Source organism: Myotis nattereri (assembly GCF_964212035.1).
Source record: "Myotis nattereri genome assembly, chromosome: 4".
NCBI lineage: Eukaryota > Metazoa > Chordata > Mammalia > Chiroptera > Vespertilionidae > Myotis > Myotis nattereri.
The window spans coordinates 85,125,913-85,144,922 of record NC_138079.1 but is presented as its reverse complement, the minus strand read 5'-3'; the positions used below and the strand labels follow the sequence as shown (position 1 = coordinate 85,144,922).

Genomic DNA, 19,010 nt, shown 5'->3' with positions numbered 1-19,010 from the left:
ACCTTATTCCTTCTGCCCTTTGCTCCCTGGCTCTACCTAGAATTTACCTGGTTTTATTTAGTCTCTCCTGGAGGCTGCCACCATAAAATCCAAAAAGGTTTAGAAGTGAATATATTAAAAATAATCAAATAAATAAAAGTATGTAACTGTGTGAAACATCAAAATGTGAAAAGGAAAGCTCCTGTAAAACTCAGTGGTATAAATGAGGAAAGCCGCTGTAAAAAGACCCTTAGGGCACCTTCCACAGAGGTACAAAAGGAAAATAGCAGGACAGGGGAAGCAGGTGGCCCAAGATGAAAAACTAATAGGAAAGCACAGGTTTCTTTGAAAGCTGCCAAGAAGTACTCCAATAGAACCCAAGGAATGTGGAGGCTCTAAGTCTAGAATGTTGTTTCTCAACTCTTCCTTTTGGAATACTCTGAAGTTCCTGGGCAAAAGAATGGGGTACCTACCCCCAAAGATAAACCAACCTAATTTTTCAGTTGGGAGGAGGTTACTAGTTTTGTTATAGTTTTTATCCCCTTCCTAAGGTCCCTATACATTAAGTAGCAAAAACAATTTTATACTGATTACCTTCTAAGGGAGGGAACATGGGAAGCTGACAAATCAAAGATGTACAAAGTCATTGGAAAGGAAGAGAAAGCCGGTGAAATAGGGAAGAGATTTATTCACACAAAATGGTGAATTAAGGCTTCAGGTTGGCTTTACAGATAGATAGATAAGAAGAAAGAAAGAAAGAAAGAAGGGAGGGAGGGAGGGAGGGAGGGAGGGAGGGAAGGAAGGAAGGAAGGAAGGAAGGAAGGAAGGAAGGAAGGAAGGAAGGAAGGAAGGAAGGTAGGTAGGTGATGGTGGTGTTTCTCACCTGAGGATAGTTTTCCATTGACTTTTAGAAGAGTGGAAGGGAGGGAGAGAGACAGAGAGAGAAACATCGATGTGAGAGAGACACATTGATTGTTTGCCTCCTGTATATTCCCAGACTGGGCTGGGTTTCAAGCCTGCAATCAAAATAAGTGCCCTTGACCAGAATCGAAACCGGGAACCTTCGGTCAGTGGGCTGACACTCTATCCACTGAGCAAACCCAGCTAAGGCCACATATTTTTATATATCATTTCAATTTCAAAATCTCTGGGCAACAAGCACTTGAGAAATTGCAACAGTAGAAACAAGACTAGTCAGATTTGGATTTGAAACTTGGCTCTGCAGGCTACTAACTATAAAACTTCAGGCAAGCCAATTAACCTAAGTTTCAGCTTTCTCATCCATAAGACAGGGATTTTCTCCTTACTATTCAGGGCTGTTGTAAAGCTGTCAAAATATACAAAAAGTACCTGTTCTATGATGGGCAATAAGTGAATATAGTGCAGTTATTTTAAGAACAAGAATGCTTCCTGAAGAACTGTATCTGGTCCTTTTAAATACATAGGATGTTCCAAAAAAACATAAACATACTTCGAATAATTATAAAGGCAGTGTTTATTAAAACACATTTCATTTTCAAAATTGAGCTACCAGCTGTTAAAGTCTGCATACATTTTGGGACACTCTGTATTTAATATGATAAAGGGAGGGGACAGAAATTATACTCCCTTAAAGGATTCCACAGGAAACAATGTAAATCTGGACAATATTAAACAAGTGTCTTACCTCAGATTCCTAGGAAAGCTTAGAACCATATTTCTTTATATATTTCCCAACCTTTCTTCCTTCTCCTTCCTGCTAATTCCTCACTCTCTCAAATCCCAGCAGACTAATAACTTTCTATTTCTCACTTTATTCCTGAATAAGCCAATGCCCTTCAACTCTCCTGCATATGAATGGACTTACTAGTACATTTGTGGCATTAGTCATTTTAAAAATATTTTCTCAAAACAAAAGCCAGATTTGCAGGTCATTGTATATTAACAAATTGTTGTTTTATTTACCTAAGAACATTAACGTCTTAAAAATAAACTTTCCTTATATCTCATTTGTCCTCCTTGAAGCACATGCCTTACCAGTCAATGGGACTAGACATAATCAAAGGAATAATTTAATTCACAAATCAATTTCACAGTGGTTCTCAAAGGACACACTGTGTATATTTGGTAATTGCTATCACTCTCTGTAGTGTTTACTTTTTTAAACCATGGATTTATTTTTTTAAAAAGAATTTCCCTGGCAATGAACTGAAGTGCTTATAAACAAAGATACTGGTGTCTATAAGAACTAATGCCCTTATGGGATATAACATTGGCAAATATGTTCTCCCATGCAGTGGGCTTTCTTGCTTTGTTGATGGTTTCTTTTGCTGTGCAGAAGTTTTTTTATTTCAATGTAGTCCCATTTGTTTATTTTCTCCTTAGTTTCCATTGCCCTAGGTACAGTGATGGCGAACCTATGACACGCATGTCAGAGGTGACATGCGAACTCATTTTTTTGGTTGATTTTTCTTTGTTAAATGGCATTTAAATATATAAAGTAAATATCAAAAATATAAGTCTCTGTTTTACTATGGTCGCAAATATAAAAAAAATTCTATATGTGACACGACACCAGAGTTAAGTTAGGGTTTTTTAAAATGCTGACACGTCGAGCTCAAAAGGTTCGCCATCACTGCCCTAGGAGCTATATCCGTAAAGATATTACTACAACATATGTCTGATATTTTGCTGCCTATGAATTCCTCTAAAATTTTTATGGTTTTCCATCTTACGTTTAAGTCCTTTATCCACTTTGAGTTTATTTTTGTGTATGGTGTAAGTTGGTGGTCTAGTTTCATTTTTTTGCATGTATCTGTCCAATTTTCCCAACACCATTTATTGAAGAGTTTGTCTTGACTCCATTGTATGTTCTTGCCTCCCTTGTCAAATATTAGTTGAGCATAATGGCTTGGGTCGATTTCTGGGTTCTCTGTTCTGTTCTATTGGTCTATATGTCTGTTCTTGTGCCAGTAATGGCAGTTTTGAGAACAGTGGCTTTGTAATATAGCTTGATATCTGGTATTGTGATCCCTCAAACTTTGTTCTTCTTTCTCAAGATTGCCGTGGCTATTGGGGTATTTTTTTGTTCCATATTAATTTTTGGAGATTTTTTTTCTAGTTCTGTGAAATATGCTGTTGGTATTTTAATGGGGATTGCATTAAATCTATAAATTGCTTTGGGTAGTACAGACATTTTAATGATGTTGATTCTACCAATCCATGAACATGGTATATTCTTACATTTGTTTATGTCTTCCTCTACCTCTTTTTTCAGTGTCCTGTAGTTTTCCAAGTACAAGTCTTTTACATCCTTAGTTAAGTTTATTCCTAGGTATCTTAATTTTTTTGGTACAATGGTAAATGGTAGTGTTTTTGTTGTTTCTCTTTCTGTGTGTTCATTATTGGTGCATAAAAAAGCCGTAGATTTCTGAGTGTTAATTTAGTATCCTGCTACATTGCCGAATTCATTTATTAAATCTAGTAGTTTTTTGATGGAGTCTTTGGGGTTTTCAATGTACAATATCATGTCATCTGTGAATAATGACAGTTTTACTTCTCCTTTTCCAATTTGGATGCCTTTTATTTCTTCTTCTTGTCTGACGGCTATGGCTAGCACTTCCAATACTATGTCAAACAGGAGTGATGAGAGTGGGCATCCCTGTCTTGTTCCTGTTCTTAGGGGAAATGATTCTAGTTTTTGCCCATTGAGTATGATGTTGGCTATAGGTCTGTCATATAAGGATTTTATTATGTTGAGGAATGATCCCTCTATTTCCACTTTGATGAGTTTTTATAAAGAAAGGGTGTTGGATTTTGCCAAATGCTTTTTCTGCATCAATAGATATGATTATGTGATTTTTATATCTCAATTTGTTTATATGATGTATCACATTTGATGATTTGCAGATATTGTACCATCCTTGCATCCCCAGAATAAATCCCACTTGGTCATGGTGTATGATCTTTCTAATGTAATGCTGGATCTGATTTACTAAACTTTTGTTAAGGATTTTGGCATCTATGTTCATCAGAGATACTGGCCTGTAATTCTCTTTCTTTGTAGTGTCTTTATCTGGTTTTGGTATGAGGGTAATGCTGGCTTCATAGAAAGAGCTTAGAAGTGTTCCTTCCTCTTGAATTTTTTGGAATAGTCTGAGGAGGATAGGTTTTAGTTCTTCTTTGAATGTTTGGTAAAACTCCTTTGTGAAGACGTCTGGACCAGGGCTTTTGTTTGCTGGAAGTTTTTGATGACTGCTTCAATTTCCTCCATAGTTATCGGCCTATTCAGATTTTTTTATTCTTCCTGGTTGAGTTTTGGAAGATCGTATTTTTCTAGGAATATGTCCATTTCTTCTAGGTTGACCAGTTTGTTGGAATAGAGTTGCCTAAACTCCAAAATCTATAGGGAACTCATACATCTTAACAAAAGGAAAATAAACAATCCAATCAAAAAATGGGCAAAGGACTTAAGTAGATACTTTTTGAAAGAGGACATACAGAAGGCCAAGAGACATATGAAAACATGCTCAAAGTCACTAATCATCCAAGAGATGCAAATTAAAACGACAAGAGATACCATCTCACACCTGTCAGAATGGATATCATCGACAAATGACAAGTCCTGGCGAGGATGTGGAGAAAAAGGAACCCTTGTGCATTGCTAGTGGGAATGCACACTGGTGCAGCCACTGTGGAAGACAGTATGGAGTTTCCTCAAAAAATTAAAAATGGAACTCCCATTTGACTCAGTAATCCCACTTTTAGGAATATATCCCAAGAAATCAGAAACACCAATCAGAAAAGACATATGCACCCCTCTGTTCATAACAGCACAATTTACAATAGCCAATATTTAGAAACAACCTAAGCGCCCATCAGCAGATGAGTGGATTAGAAAACTGTGGTACATCTGCACAATGGAATACTATGCTAGTGTAAAAAAAGAAAGAACTCTTACCATTTGCAACAGTATGGATAGACCTGGAAAGCATTATGCTAAGCAAACTAAACCAGTAGCAGAAAGAAAAATATCACATGATCTCACTCATTTCTGGAATATGGAGAACAACATAAACCGATGACCAAAAATAGATCCAGATACATAGAAGCATCGAACAATCTGTCAATTATCAGAAGGCAGAGGAAAATTGGGGTCGGGGCTAAGAGATCAACCGAAGGACTTGTATGCATGCATATAAGCATGACCAATGGACACAGACCCTAGGGAGGTGGGGGCATGTGCTGGGGGGTGGAGGTGGCCAATGGGGGAAAAAGGAGACATATGTAATACTATATGTAATAAACAATAAAGAATTAAAAAAATAAAAGAACTACTGCATTACATAATCTAGGACAGTAATTTGCTCATAAATACCCCCAAGTTTATGTGAATTCTTTTTCATCAGAACGAATGGCTTCAGCAACTAGAGAAAATGATGAATACATGCAGAGCCATCCCAATTCTTTACTGTGTGACCTGGTTAGTTTAATTTCTGTGTACCTTTTGGTATCTCTGCATCCCATACAACAGGTTCAGAGCCAAGAAAGTTAATAAAGATTAGCAGAGCCCTTTATGTTACTAAGAAGAAAAGTACTCGTATGTAATTATCTAGCTCTCAGAAATGAACCAGCACCCATAACACCTAAACTAAAAAGATATTAAGAGAGAGAGATCCACTAATTATCATTCATTTTACATTCCCTAAACAGGATCAGAATAACTCCCTCTGGAAACTCAGATTTATATCTGAAATAATTCAAATAATAAGCATTTCCAACACACCTACTATATAATAGAAAAGGATCAGCAAAGTTCTTCTGTAACATACCAGGTAAATATTTTTAGGCTTTGGGGCCATATGGGATCTTTTGCAACTACTCAATTCTGCTTTTGTAGCACAAAGCAGCCAAACAATAACATAAATGAATGAACATGGCTGTATTCCAATAACTATTTATGAACACTGAAATTTGAATTTCACATAATTTTCATGTGCAATGAAATATTCTTCCTTTCATTTCTTTTCAAGCATTTAAAAATGTAAAAATCATTCTTAGTTCATGGCCATACAAAAACAGATAGTAGCCTGGTTTGGCTTATGGGCCATTGTTTGCCAACCCCTGTACCTTGGGCCCATGTGATAGGCATTTGGGTAGACATCAGGAAGTATTAGACAATTGCCCTAATTTCTAAGACAGAACAAGAGAAATAAAACAACAATTATAGTACAGTGTAATAACTGCTAAGAAGAGATGTGTGACCTGTGTTACAGGAGCCAGAAGACAAAACAATTAAGCAAATTTCTCTTAAATTGGCAATGAGGTTTTGCTATACAGGAAAGCAGTTCTAGTTTGTTTTTCTCTATACTTTAATGAACAAAGAAACTGTGACTTTAAGAAAAAAAACCTCCACCACCCATATTTGCTAAGACTTTATCGGAACGTGCCTGGGTGTAGTTTAGAATGTCCTTTTTAATTAGCATTCCAGGCCAGACCTCCAGGTAAAATCCATTCTCCATTGATCTGCCAGGAAGCAAGCATGTCCCAGGTGGTGGCTGACTGAGACTCTTAAGGACAAGTCCACAGGTCTTAACTGTTTATTTCACCTAAGTCCTTTAGTTGTCACAGATAATAGTTTTCAAGTACTCTGTGATAGAAAGAATCAAACAGGTTTTTCCCCCTCAAGTAAAAACCAAAGAAATAATCAAGTTGGCCAGAGTCTCAGATATTTGCCTGCACCCCACTGGTTCTGCCTAATCAAATCAGATTTATTAGAGGGTCACCTCTAATCAGCATTAGGTTTTATCTGCATTTGGAGATGTTTAGGCAGATTTAGTTTAATTACATCAGAACAAACGAAGCTTGGGTCTTGAGACTTTAATTGTCACAACTGTCTGCCCGGATGTTTTGTTCCAAGAGGGAAGCTAAGGGAGCCAGGAGCCAGGCTGACATCATCAGCTGTGTATTTAATTAAAGCAACATGAAGCACAGGCTGGCTGGAAAGGACAGTGGGTCACAGCCTTCCTGTCCAGATACAGAAAGGCTACAGCACTCATGAAAATCTAAGGACCTAAAGACTTAGACCCTCCCACTCATCTGGCAGAAGGACCGTCGTTCCTGATGTCCAGGAAGGCGAACACTCCAGTGTGAGCCTCTGGTATCTCCATAAACCTTAAATGTCACATAGAAGGAGAATCAGCAACTAAGTACTGCTAAGAGCCAACAGGCCACAGATCCCTTAGAATAAAATAAAATACAAAATAAGCCTTCACAATGATGAATGGTCCACACATTCTCACTTTCTACCAAAATTCCAGATGTGTCGGCAACAAGCTTCCTTCCTTGGATGTCTAAGTGACCAAAGATTTCATGAAATAGGCAATACCTTCCCTCACTGCGACAGTAGACTTCTGTGTTCTGGTATCTTAACATCAGATTGCATCAAGCTTTAATGGTTCCTTTACTGGAGGTACTTTGGGGCATAAAATTTTTTCTCCCCCCAGGAAAGCAAAATAAAGTAGTAAATAAAGCATGATGTTGGGTTTGTGATCCAACATCAAATTCAGGTATTCAAGAAAGTTCTTCCACTTAAGACCACAGAGAGAATAAATTGAACCCGGGATCTGGATGGCTCCTTCCTTAGTTTCTTCCCCCTAGAAATCAGTCTCCTCCAGGTCAGGGAGAACAGAAGTTATGTCTCATTCACCTCTATCCCTGTGGCTTTCCCCTGCTATGTAGGTGATTAAATCAAAGAATAGGATACAATAGGTCCTATGCCTTGTTGTTAAGGAACAAGAAAACTCAATGATCTAAAAAGCAGAAAAAAGTGAGCAAAATAAACTAATTTTAAAATGTGAGCAAAATTAATAAAGCTGGATAAATACCAAGAAACCAAAGGATGGGTATTTCTGTTTGCATCAGGTTTTGTCCTCAGCAGACAGTCAACCAACCTATTCAAAGAGCGTCAGGAACCCAGCCTTTGTTGCAACACCAGTTGGGAACTCATTTCACCCTGGCAACAAGCTCTTATTTCCCAAGAGGCCTTTCCAATACATCTTAGTAGTCAGCTGTGCATGGACTTCTAATGGCTCTGAAATGAACCTGTATCACTGCGGCAGTCAACAAGCAGTAAGGAAAAGGCAGAGGAGCCACTTGCCAGGAGATCCCAGGAAAATTATTAAACAAATCCCATCGGCCAAGATAGCTGGAGGCAGAGAAATGAAATAGGGGGGAACACAGGGAAAAGAGGAAATCTAGCCTGCCACCATCCCAGTCCCATCCTAACTTTCAGTGTTTAACAATGGTTCTTGACAAGGATGAGCACATTACATCAGCAGCACTGCTAAGGCTCCGCTTGAGAAATAAGATGGTGCTCGTTTTTGTCTCCTCTCCATATCCCTCCTCCTCTTTCCAGTACTATCTTAGTCTGTCAAAGCTGACTAATCCAGTTATAAGCCACAGCCCAAGCCCCCTCTCCCAACCAGTCCCCACAAAGTCACAGCACCTTCCCTGAGAAACCTCCCCCTGAGGGCAGGGGGCCTTCATATATTATTATCATGCCTCAGGTCAGCCATCCATCTATGGTTAGAGAAGCCCTTTGCTCCTCTTCGGGTAAAGGCCAAAAGAGGACTCCATTCCCCACCCCTTGAATTCCTCTACCCACTCGCGGGTGTTTCTCAAATCTAGAGTGCCTCCGAATCCGCCTTGAGGACATGTTAAAACATAACCTGCAGAGCACTACCCCCAGAGTATTGAGTAGTAGGTCTGGGGTAGAGTCCCAAAAAGACTGCATTTCTCAGGAGTTTCCAATGATGCTGATACTTCTTGATCCAGAGAGAATAAATTGAGAACCACTGCAGTAAATTAATGAAAAACAAGGAAGTCGGGTGATTGCTGTTTTCAGGGTTTTTTTAAATATGGAAGCCCCCAAATTAATATAGAGCCCAGAGCTTTTTATATGTATAAAACAGCTGTCAAAATCCTGAAGTGTTTGCAGCCAGTTGTGATTTTGCACTCAGCCACAAAGCAGGATAGTAGATTTTTTTTCATTAACCAGAGGATTTGCTTCATGTCTGTATTATTGTTTTACAGTTTCTAATTACTGGGCTGTGAAGTGCCAAACGGTCAACAAGCTTCCATATTGTTATTCAGGTGCACCAACTGGTGCTGACTCTGAAGAGTCACTTGTTTTATGGGACTACTGGACGACACACTCGACACACTCGATGCCTGTGGATACGGACACTCACGTATGATGATGACAGGAACACCAATTAACCGCAGAAACACCACCTCTACCAATGAACTAATCTTTCCAAAGCATGAGCACTTATGGCCCCATTTCCTTGTCAGGAGTCCTGTTATCTGACTGCACAGTTTATAAAGCCTACCTCTAACATTTTTCTTTCTGGTTCTTTAAAACACACAGTCTTTGAGTTGGCATCCTCAAAGACTGAACCAGAACACTCCAGTTAGTGAGTGAACTGAAAATATAAAGACCACAAGACGTCAGTGTAAAAGGGGAGACATCCCAGGTAAGAAAAGCTACCATGAGCAAAACTATCCTGACTCTGAACTCTCAACCTTTTCCTGAGGAGTTGGACACAAGCCCTGGAATTGGACTGCCTGGTTTGAATCTTGATTCTATCATTTGATTCCAGCGGTGTACATAGTCACAAGTTACTGAACCTCTCTCGACATCAATTTCCCATCTGTAAAATGAAGATAGTGACAGCACATATACTTTATCAGGCTCACTATAGTAAAGGACATATTCCACGTAAAGTGCTTGTCATTCACTAACTGGAGTGTTCTGGTTCCGTCTTTGAGTAGTGCTGGGCACATTTTAAGTAATCAATAAGATTTAGGCATGATCACTGCTTCCTATGGACCTCTGGAGCAGAACATGAAAGGGTCTGTGCCCTCCTTCCCCCTGGGCATGCCAACAACTACGAAGAGGAGGGCAACTCTCCTCCTTCCCAAAGGGATCAAGCAAGATTGGGAGCAGCGGGTGCGGGAAGCAAATCAAGAAAACTTTAAAAGAGCCTGGCGGTGTGGAGGACATGGCTCAATCCCCAGTCAGGGCACTATCCCCAGTAGGGGACATGCAAGAGGAAGCCAATCAATGATTCTCTCTTATCACTGCTGTTTCTCTCTCTCTCTCTCTCTCTCTCTCTCTCTCTCTCTCTCTCTCTCTCTCTCCCCCCCCTTCCTCTCTGAAATCAATAAAAACATGTTTTGTTTTGTTTTTAATTTTTAAAGAAGACTGTAAAAGAGGACTTGGGTTCTCTAGGCAAACTGTGTGGGAAGAGCAGAAATGGGACAGACAGAAAAGCAGTCAGGGCTGCCTGACAGCTGGTAAGATCAGCTCTCACAGTCCACCAGAACTTTCATATTGTGACCCCAAAGCATCTGAGAACCATTAGCAGATAATACAGAAGTTTTATAAATTTCTCCTAACCAGATCCAATTTTCTCCTTAAAATTCCCTCCCCAGCCTCTTCTAATGTGGAACTGCCTCAACAGAAATAGATACTAAATTGAAGCAAGAAGGTCTCCTTCAGAGTGGGAACAAGAGACCCGGAAGAACAAAGCTGGGCTGATGCAGAGAAGAGGGCAGGCTGGGTGAGCCTCAGGTCAGAGGGCCACAGGAGTAAAGTTCTCGAGGACAAAATGAGCACACATTTCTCCAGCAGCTGTTTCCTAAAAAGGTAACCTGGAGAAGTGAGCAGTCAGGAATCATTAAAAGTAAAATGAGGGCTATTCCTCTTCAAGGAGCATGGGAAAAACACACAATTGTGTGAGCATGTTCATGCACATATAGAGTATTAAAGCAATTCTTAGTACACTTAGAGAAAATTACATCCCTTGCTTCAGATTGTGTACTCTGCTGTGCTCTGAAACTCAAGAGTGAGAAGTGTTCTGTCAATGACCCTAGCTCTTGAAAATACAAGTGCTATACAGGAAGAGAACACTGCACACTTGATACACAGGAGGGTTGGAGAGACATATTATCATCATCCAAAGGGCTAGTTGTACTTTTCTTCTTAAAAACAAATCAAAACCATTAATCTCTCATAACTGCTCTTCAGACTCCACGTCTGGTCCACACCTGAAATTCTCTTGTCTTTAGGGAAAGGACACAGATGCAGGGCTACTTCACCAAAAAGGTTAAATAGGGAACTAAGCTTAACTCATTTTCTTGACCTAAGAACTGGCAGAGCCCACATGGGGGAATAAATGAAGAGCGACAAGCCCCCTAGGCTCTATGAAGAAAGAAGTCCCCATTCCATAGAAAGCACTGAAAGGCCCCTGGCCAGAGTGTCACCTCAGCCCCTTGGATGCAGGAATCTTCTCATGGCAATTCATCGAGTACCAGACAGAACATCAGATGCCTCACTTTTTGCTTGTGAACCAGTTAACTCACAGAATCTGAATGGTGGACGATCAGCTCCTAGCTGAGGCAGTATCCACCTGATTTTTAAAGATGCCTGAAAAAACATTCCCCACATCACAGGAGGCCAATTCAGTGTGTAATGATCACATATGAAGTTGCTGATGTCTAACTAAAATACCTTTAGCAAAGTTCTAGGTCAAATTTACTATTTTGTTTCATAGACCCTCCAGTCTTCATTGTGGATGCAGTAAGCATCCAAGAACTGGACAGTGCCAATTTCTTGTTTTTGTTTTCATTTTTTTCCAAAAGACATTAAATCTATAATAAAATTTGACATAATTTATATGCTTTTGTAAAATTTTGCCTGTCTATAAATTCACAAATTAGAAAAAAATCATATGACAAAAAGAATGTTTTGCTTCAGAAAAATATGGTCACTGTAGAAATAGGCAAGAGACAACTCACACTTATAATAAAACTAGAAATATGCCCAGGAAATCACAGATAAAGATGCCTCCAGCTCCCAAATTCCAAGGTTCTTTTTTTTTAAAATATATTTTATTGATTTTTTTTTACAGAGAGGAAGGGAGAGGGACAGAGAGCCAGAAACATCGATGAGAGAGAAACATCGATCAGCTGCCTCCTGCACACCCCCCACTGGGGATGTGCCCGCAACCAAGGTACATGCCCCTGACTGGAATCGAACCTGGGACCCTTCAGTCCGCAGGCTGACGCTCTATCCACTGAGCTAAACCAGCTAGGGCCCACGATTCTTTATTTTATTCCCAACATCTAGCACAGTGTCTCAACTGTACTATATACTCAGCATATGATTCTTAATGACAGCCTCTAAAATGGATATAGGATGTAAGAGATGATTTCACAAAGCTTAAAAATAAAGCTCCAACCCATCCATCCACCCTCACACCTGCCACAATGACAGTGCAGCCAATTTTACAACTATTTACACACATCTCTCCTGACTCTCTTTGCCTTAAAAATCCCTGCCACAGATACTAACAGCCACGAAGCCGAAGGGCAGCCAGGAGACAGACTACTTTTCTGTGTGAAATACTCCCTCTACCAACTTAGGTATCTACTACTTTCAAATTAGTTAGAATAACTTGCCCCAAATCAACATAACCAACCTATTCCAAGAAACTTCTTATCTGTCAGCTCACCTTAAGGGCCAGAGACCGCCACAGAGAGTACAGGGCAATGCTCCTTTATGCAGACCTGAATTCTTCAATAAGATTAACTAAGTAATAGGATTTAGGGATGCAATGAAGGCCATTATGGTGTCTCCTACAAGCTAGAGGCTCCAAAGGCTTTAACCATTTGATTTAATCCAATCTAGCCTAATCTAATCAAGGCTGTCTCCTTGTATTCTGTTAGTGGACTCTGAGCAGGGATCTTAAAAATGAAGGAAAAACTTCCATTCAAATCATACCCTGAAGACCAAATATATATTACCCTTTATCTAGAAACTAGTGCAAACCTGACTACAAGTGTGTGTGGGTCTTTTGCTGCCTTGATTTGCTAGTTGCTATGATCTACCTAGGCTAAGAAATGATCAAGTTATCTACTTTTTGCTTAGATTTTAATGAAACTGCACGGGATTTTACATGTTGATTAGTAATCTTACTAAAAAACCCACACTTTCCTTCCTAATTCCCTGTAAGAGGAGCAAGGTTCTAATTCAGCAACAAACTCTGTGCGTACAGGTGGTCAAAGCCAAGACTGAGTCAATAGCAGAGAAATTATCCTTAACTGACAGCCCATGTCTTTGGTGCAAGGTGATTTCTGTCCCCCAGAATGAAGACAGATGTCTACAGTAAACCATGTTGGAGTATTATGAGTTTGCCCCTTTAACTTATACACTAAAGCTAATTAGTCAGCTTACACCCCAAATTCGTACCACCACACCAATCACCAACTTTGTATGTTAAATAGTATGGGCTAAAGCAACCTAAAAAGGAAAATAAAAATTAAATGTATAGGCTAGTACATTTTATAGGCCTGCACTATCCAGTACAGTAGCTACACTGAACAAAAAAGTAAATATCTCACTAATATTTCTGTATTGAAATGGTGAAATGATTAAAAAGGTTTTGATATCTAAGGCTAAGTAAATTAATAAACTTAATTTAACCTCTTTCTTTTTATTTTTTCAATTTTAATACAGCACATGTGGCTCACCATATTTCAATTGGACAGAACTGTGTTAGTCAATCTGTCCACTTTAGCTCCTCATTGTCCACAATGTCAAAGGAGAAGTATATATTTCATTTCATGAACTCCATCAGGTCAAGGCCAGATGATAACCCTCAAAGTAAGAATGGAACAGTCTTTGAACAAATATTTACTGAGGCCTCAGAAGGAGCAGCAATCATGGATTCTAGTGCCAACTCAGGTACTAAATATCTGAATCAACCCTGAATGTGCTGTTTAACTTCTCTGAACTTAACAGTTGCTCATCCATCTGTAAGATAAAGAGGTTAAACAGACCTCTTGTCCAAATTCATAGGTATCTCTGATTACCTCAAGACAGGAACAGTCAGTCCTTTTATGTGTAGCACCGGATTCTTAGCCTACTGAACCATGACTGCATTTACCAAATGCATCCAGCTTAGGAGAATTCTCCAGAACACATTAGCTCAAACAATCCAGAAGGTCTGGTTTCAAGTATTAACCACTGAGCAAAATGGTCACCTTCCTACCACAAGAAATATTTCCTCAGGTTCTGCTAACAGCACTTTCAAGTCACTTAAGTGACTTAGAAAAAGTTGTTCCCAGCAACTCAAGAGGGCAATGAGAGATCCAGAAAGGAAACACTGATTATCAGAGGAAGGGTAGCTAACAAAGGTGTTAGCCACAGAGGATACACAACTTACCAGAAATGTCCTCAGTGTATCTAAATAGGATTGTTCCTCACCCTATTTTACACCAGTCATAACCAGGCAGCCTGGCCCCTTGTGTAACACTACCTGGGGCAACGCTGCCTCCAACACCTCACTCTGAACCAAATCTATATTCCCAGTGATCCGTAACCTAATTAAATATTAAGAAAAGCATTCAGGTTAAAAAATATTTTACTCAGTAAACTTATGAGGAGCTGGTGGCAGAGTCTCATCTAAGGGAAGGGAATATAAGAATGAAGAAGAGTCTGGCCAGCATGGGTCAGTATTTGAGCATTGACCCAGGAACCAGGAGGTCATGGTTGGGTTCCCAGTCAGGGCACATGCCCGGGTTGCAGGCTCGATCCCCAGTGTGGGGCGTGCAGGAGGCAGCTGATCAATGATTCTCTCTCATCATTGATGTCTCTCTCTCTCTCCCTCTCTCTCTCTCCTTTCCGCTCTGAAATCAATAAAATGTGTGTATCCTATCTAATAATAGACAAACATGGTATTTAAGCATACCTCCGACACACTTCCCATTGGCTAATCAGGGCGATATGCAAATTAACTGCCAACCAAGATGGCGGCCGGCAGCCAGGCAGCTGAAGCGAACAGGAGGCTTGCTTGCTTGCTTGCTTGCTCCAGTGATGGAGGAAGCCAAGGTTCCCCGCCTGCCACTACCAGCCTCTGAGCTGCACTCTAAGCAACTATGTTTCAATTATAGAAGCTAAACAAAGCCCAGACACTTGCTTTCAACAGCCAAGGTCTCAGAGTTGGAGCCGAGCCTCAGAGCTAAAGCCGGCTCTCAGCTCCAGTGACAGCCACAGAAGGTAAATAAATCCCAGAATTTTTAAAAAAAGAAGAAAAGGAGAGGTTGGGAGCTTCAGTCACCCGCCAGCCTGAAAATGGCCCTCAGCCCCTCACCCAGACTGGCCAGGCACCCCAGTGGGGACCCCCACCCTGAAGGGGGTGTGACCAGCTGCAAACAGCCATCATCCCCTCATCCAGGCTGGCCAGGCACCCAAGCGGGACCCCCACCCTGATCTGGGACACCCTTCAGGGCAAACCAGCTGGCCCCCACCCGTGCACCAGGCCTCTATCCTATATAGTAAAAGGGTAATATACAAACTGACCCTAACAGCATAAGGACTGGGAATAACTGGTCACTATGACACAGACTGACCACCAGGGGGCAGATGCTCAATGCAAGAGCTGCCCTCTGGTGGTCAGGGCGCTCTAACATGGGAGAAGCTCTGCTCAGCCACAAGCCAGGCTGATGGCTGCCAGTACAGCGGTGGTGGTGGGAGCCTCTCCCGTCTCCTCAGCAGCGCTAAGGATGTCAGACTGCAGTTTAGGCCTGCTCCCCGCTGGCAAGTAGACATCCCCCGAGGGCTGCCGGGCTGCCAGAGGGATGTCTGATTGCCATCTTAGGCCCAATCCCCCGGGGAGCAGGCCTAAGCCAGCAGGTGGTCATCCCCCGAGGTGTCCCAGACTACGAGTGGGCACAGGCCAGGCTGAGGGACCGCCGCCCCCCCCAAGTGCACAAATTTTTGTGCACCAGGCCTCTAGTATATATATAAAAGAATGAGCCGAACCAGTTTGGCTCAGTGGATAGAGCGTCGGTCTGCGGACTTAAGGGTCACAGGTTCGATTCCGGTCAGGGGCATGTACCTTGGTTGCGGGCACATCCCCACTTGTCTTGTCTCCTACAGATAGAGTGCAGAGAAGGACTTCCTTCAGCAAGTGTATCTCTCCCAAACCCCTAACCCACTCCAGACCCTCAAGGGTCTATAGATAGCCCTAGAGTTCCAAAAAAGTTACCAGAGCACAATTTAGAGAAACAGTATGCCCAATTTAATGTTACTCATTCCAGTGAAACAAAACTACTCTACCATCTCTTGCTGTCTAACTTATATTCAACTTCAACTCCCACCCCTTTCCTACAGCCCCCAATCTCCAATCACCCAAGCAAACTGGCCCACTTTGGATAGCTGAAATTGTGCCTCTCCATAAGACAGCGTAGAGAAGGAGAAGGGCAGAGAAATGAATAGAAACTAATTTCATGGTATACTTCCTAGAAGACAAATACCCTGCTCTTTCGCCTTCCTTCCTAATTCCCAGGGATCCTCCCAGATTTTGCTGAATTATTGTTCCTCAAAACAGCCAGGGCAGGGTTAGAGTCCCACTACTACACCCCTCATCTAATTATAACTATTAGGCTATTGGTTCTGACTTTTATTTTCTTTAATAATTATATATTCCACTGGACAGCTCCATAGCATCAAGAACTCTGTATAACTCACACATGTCCACTGCTTAGAATCAAACAGTGCTTAATAGAAATGGTGAATAAATGAGGAAAGTTACAAGTATGGGGTCAGCCATGGGAAGGGGATAAAGTAACTCTTTGTTCACAGAACAACAGGGCAAAAAACAAGCATACTGATGAAACTCTGACAACACAGCAAACCAAGGAGGCGCAACTAGATTGAGGGGTTTACTTTCCCATCTCCACTCTTCAACGGACTTAGGATGGTGTCACCTACTGAAGCACAAAGCTCTGTGTAATAGGCAAAAAAAGGGAGGTAGTTTAGAACCTAGCTCCTTGAGCTATAGAAGCACAGCATACCAAAAGTTAAGGTGGTTTGTCAGAAGCCTCATTGCTCCCCAAATACCTTTTTTTAAAAAATGTTTCCAGCTTACTCAGGAAAACTGAAGAGGTCCAAGGTATCTGAAAGTCTGAGACAAACTGTAAATAGGTTAAAAATAAATAAAAAGGCTGAGTCTCTAACAGCACCCTGTAAACTCATAGAAGGCATTAACCCAGAGCTCAGCTCAGTAAGTGCCACGGAAAATGACCAATTCGCTCTTCTGTCACAGTTTTAAATCCAGCTCCATACAAAGCTCTGCCACCGAGACGGGCGACTAGAACTGCACCCAGCACGCCCTGCCAAACAGCCATCACCGTGAAGAACATGAATGACTACAGCAACACAGAGGAATTTGCAGAGGGATCCAAGATCAACGTGCAAACAAATCAGCAGGATGACGGTAAAATGTTTACTGTAGGCTTGAGCTGGATACAAGAAAGATCTAACTGAATATGTGTATCCATTTGGGAAAGTTGTAGACTATACAATTAAAACAGATCTAGTCACCGGAAGATCAGGAGGATTTGGATCTGAGAGAGAATTATTGATCAGCTGCCTCCTGCACGCCCCATACTGGGGATCAAGCCCACAACCCAGGCATCTTTTCAAATATGCTGATAGTGGTGATAAGGTTTTGGAACTGAAGGAACACAAACTGGATGGCAAATTGATAGACCTCCCCAAAGGACCCATGCTTTAAAAGGGGAGGAACCCCCCCAAAAAAAGTTTTTGTGGGTAGATGTAAGACTAGTTACTTCTGAAGAACAAATTAAAAAATACTTTGGAGAGATTGAAAATATTGAACTTCCCTTAGATATAGCAACAAATGAAAGAAGAGGTTATGTTTTATCACATTAGAGGCCTGGTACACGAATTCGTGCACAGGTGGGATCCCTCAGCCTGGCCCACAATCGAGGCCTATGGGGGTGGGGGGGTGGGGGTGGGGGGGAGGGACCAGCCAGCAGGCAGGAGGGGCTGTAGTAGGTTGGCCAGCCGGGGGGAGGGGCCGTGGGCAGTTGGGGGGGGGGGGGGCAACCGGGGCCCAGATTGGGCTGGTCAGCTGCTGCAGTGCACGTCACAGCGGTCAGTTGTTCTGGTCGTTCTGCCATTCTGGTCACTGGGCTTTTATATATATAGATAAAGATGAAGAGGCAGTAAAGAAATTGTTAGAAAGCAGATATCATCTAATTGATTCTGGGAAGTGTGAGATCAAAGTTACAAAACCCAAAGAGGTATACAGGCAGCAACAGCAACAATAAAATGAAGGAAGAGGTGCTGTAGCTGGTGGACGAGGAGGTACTAGGGGTCATGAACGAGGTCAGGGCCAAAACTGGAACCAAGGATATAATAACTATTATGATCAAGGATATGAAAATTACAATAGTGCCTATGGTGGTGATCAAAACTATAGTGTCTGTGGTGGCTATGATTATACTGGGTATAACTATGGGAACTATGAATATGGACAGAAATATGCAGACCACAGCGACCAACAGAGTACTTACTGCAAGGCATCTCGAGAGAGTGGCAATCATCAAAACAATTATCAGCCACACTAAAAGAGTACACTAGAGGAAATAGAAGGAGATTGCTAAAACAACCATCTTGCAGGATGACATTAGAGATTGGTCTTCTGTTCATCTAAGATGATTATTTTGTAAAAGACTTTCTACTTTACAAGTAGATAGCTGCCAATTAGTTTTCTTTGTTTTTACTTTGTCCTTTGCTGTTATGAATTTGTGTTTATACAAATACAAATTTTATTTGTATGATTCATGTTAAACCTCAAATAAATGCTTCCTCATGTAAAAAAAAAAAAGAAAAGAAAATGACAAATTTCCTAATTTACAGAAGAGGTCCTGCTTATTTATTCCTTCCTGGGTACCAGCCTAAATGCTGCTCCTGCCTACTTATTTGAACCACCTTTGAGTGATTAAGACCTTTCCCTAGTCACCCAACATAAATAGCACTGAGTTGTTCATTAAAACCCACCATAAAAAATGATAAACAACCAAATTCAGGTGCTGCATAATTTATTTACATTTATGTAACGCTTCCCCCAAGGAACTCAAGGCATTTCACAAACTTAAAATCATCTAGCAGACAT

At 41.1% G+C, this 19,010-nt stretch overlaps 1 protein-coding gene and 1 pseudogene across 4 annotated transcripts in view; one reads left to right on the top strand and one right to left on the bottom strand.

Moving 5' to 3' along the window:
• Positions 1-19,010, bottom strand: part of AUTS2 (activator of transcription and developmental regulator AUTS2) — a gene marked incomplete at its 5' end in the record, with an annotated part of 1,127,567 nt that overhangs the window by 1,060,260 nt on the left and 48,297 nt on the right. The gene's annotated exons all lie outside the window — the stretch shown is intronic.
• On the top strand, positions 17,309-18,462 carry LOC308518080 (heterogeneous nuclear ribonucleoprotein D-like; annotated as a pseudogene). The gene is made up of 3 exons: positions 17,309-17,440; positions 17,501-17,788; positions 18,041-18,462. The product of its transcript is annotated as a heterogeneous nuclear ribonucleoprotein D-like (transcript).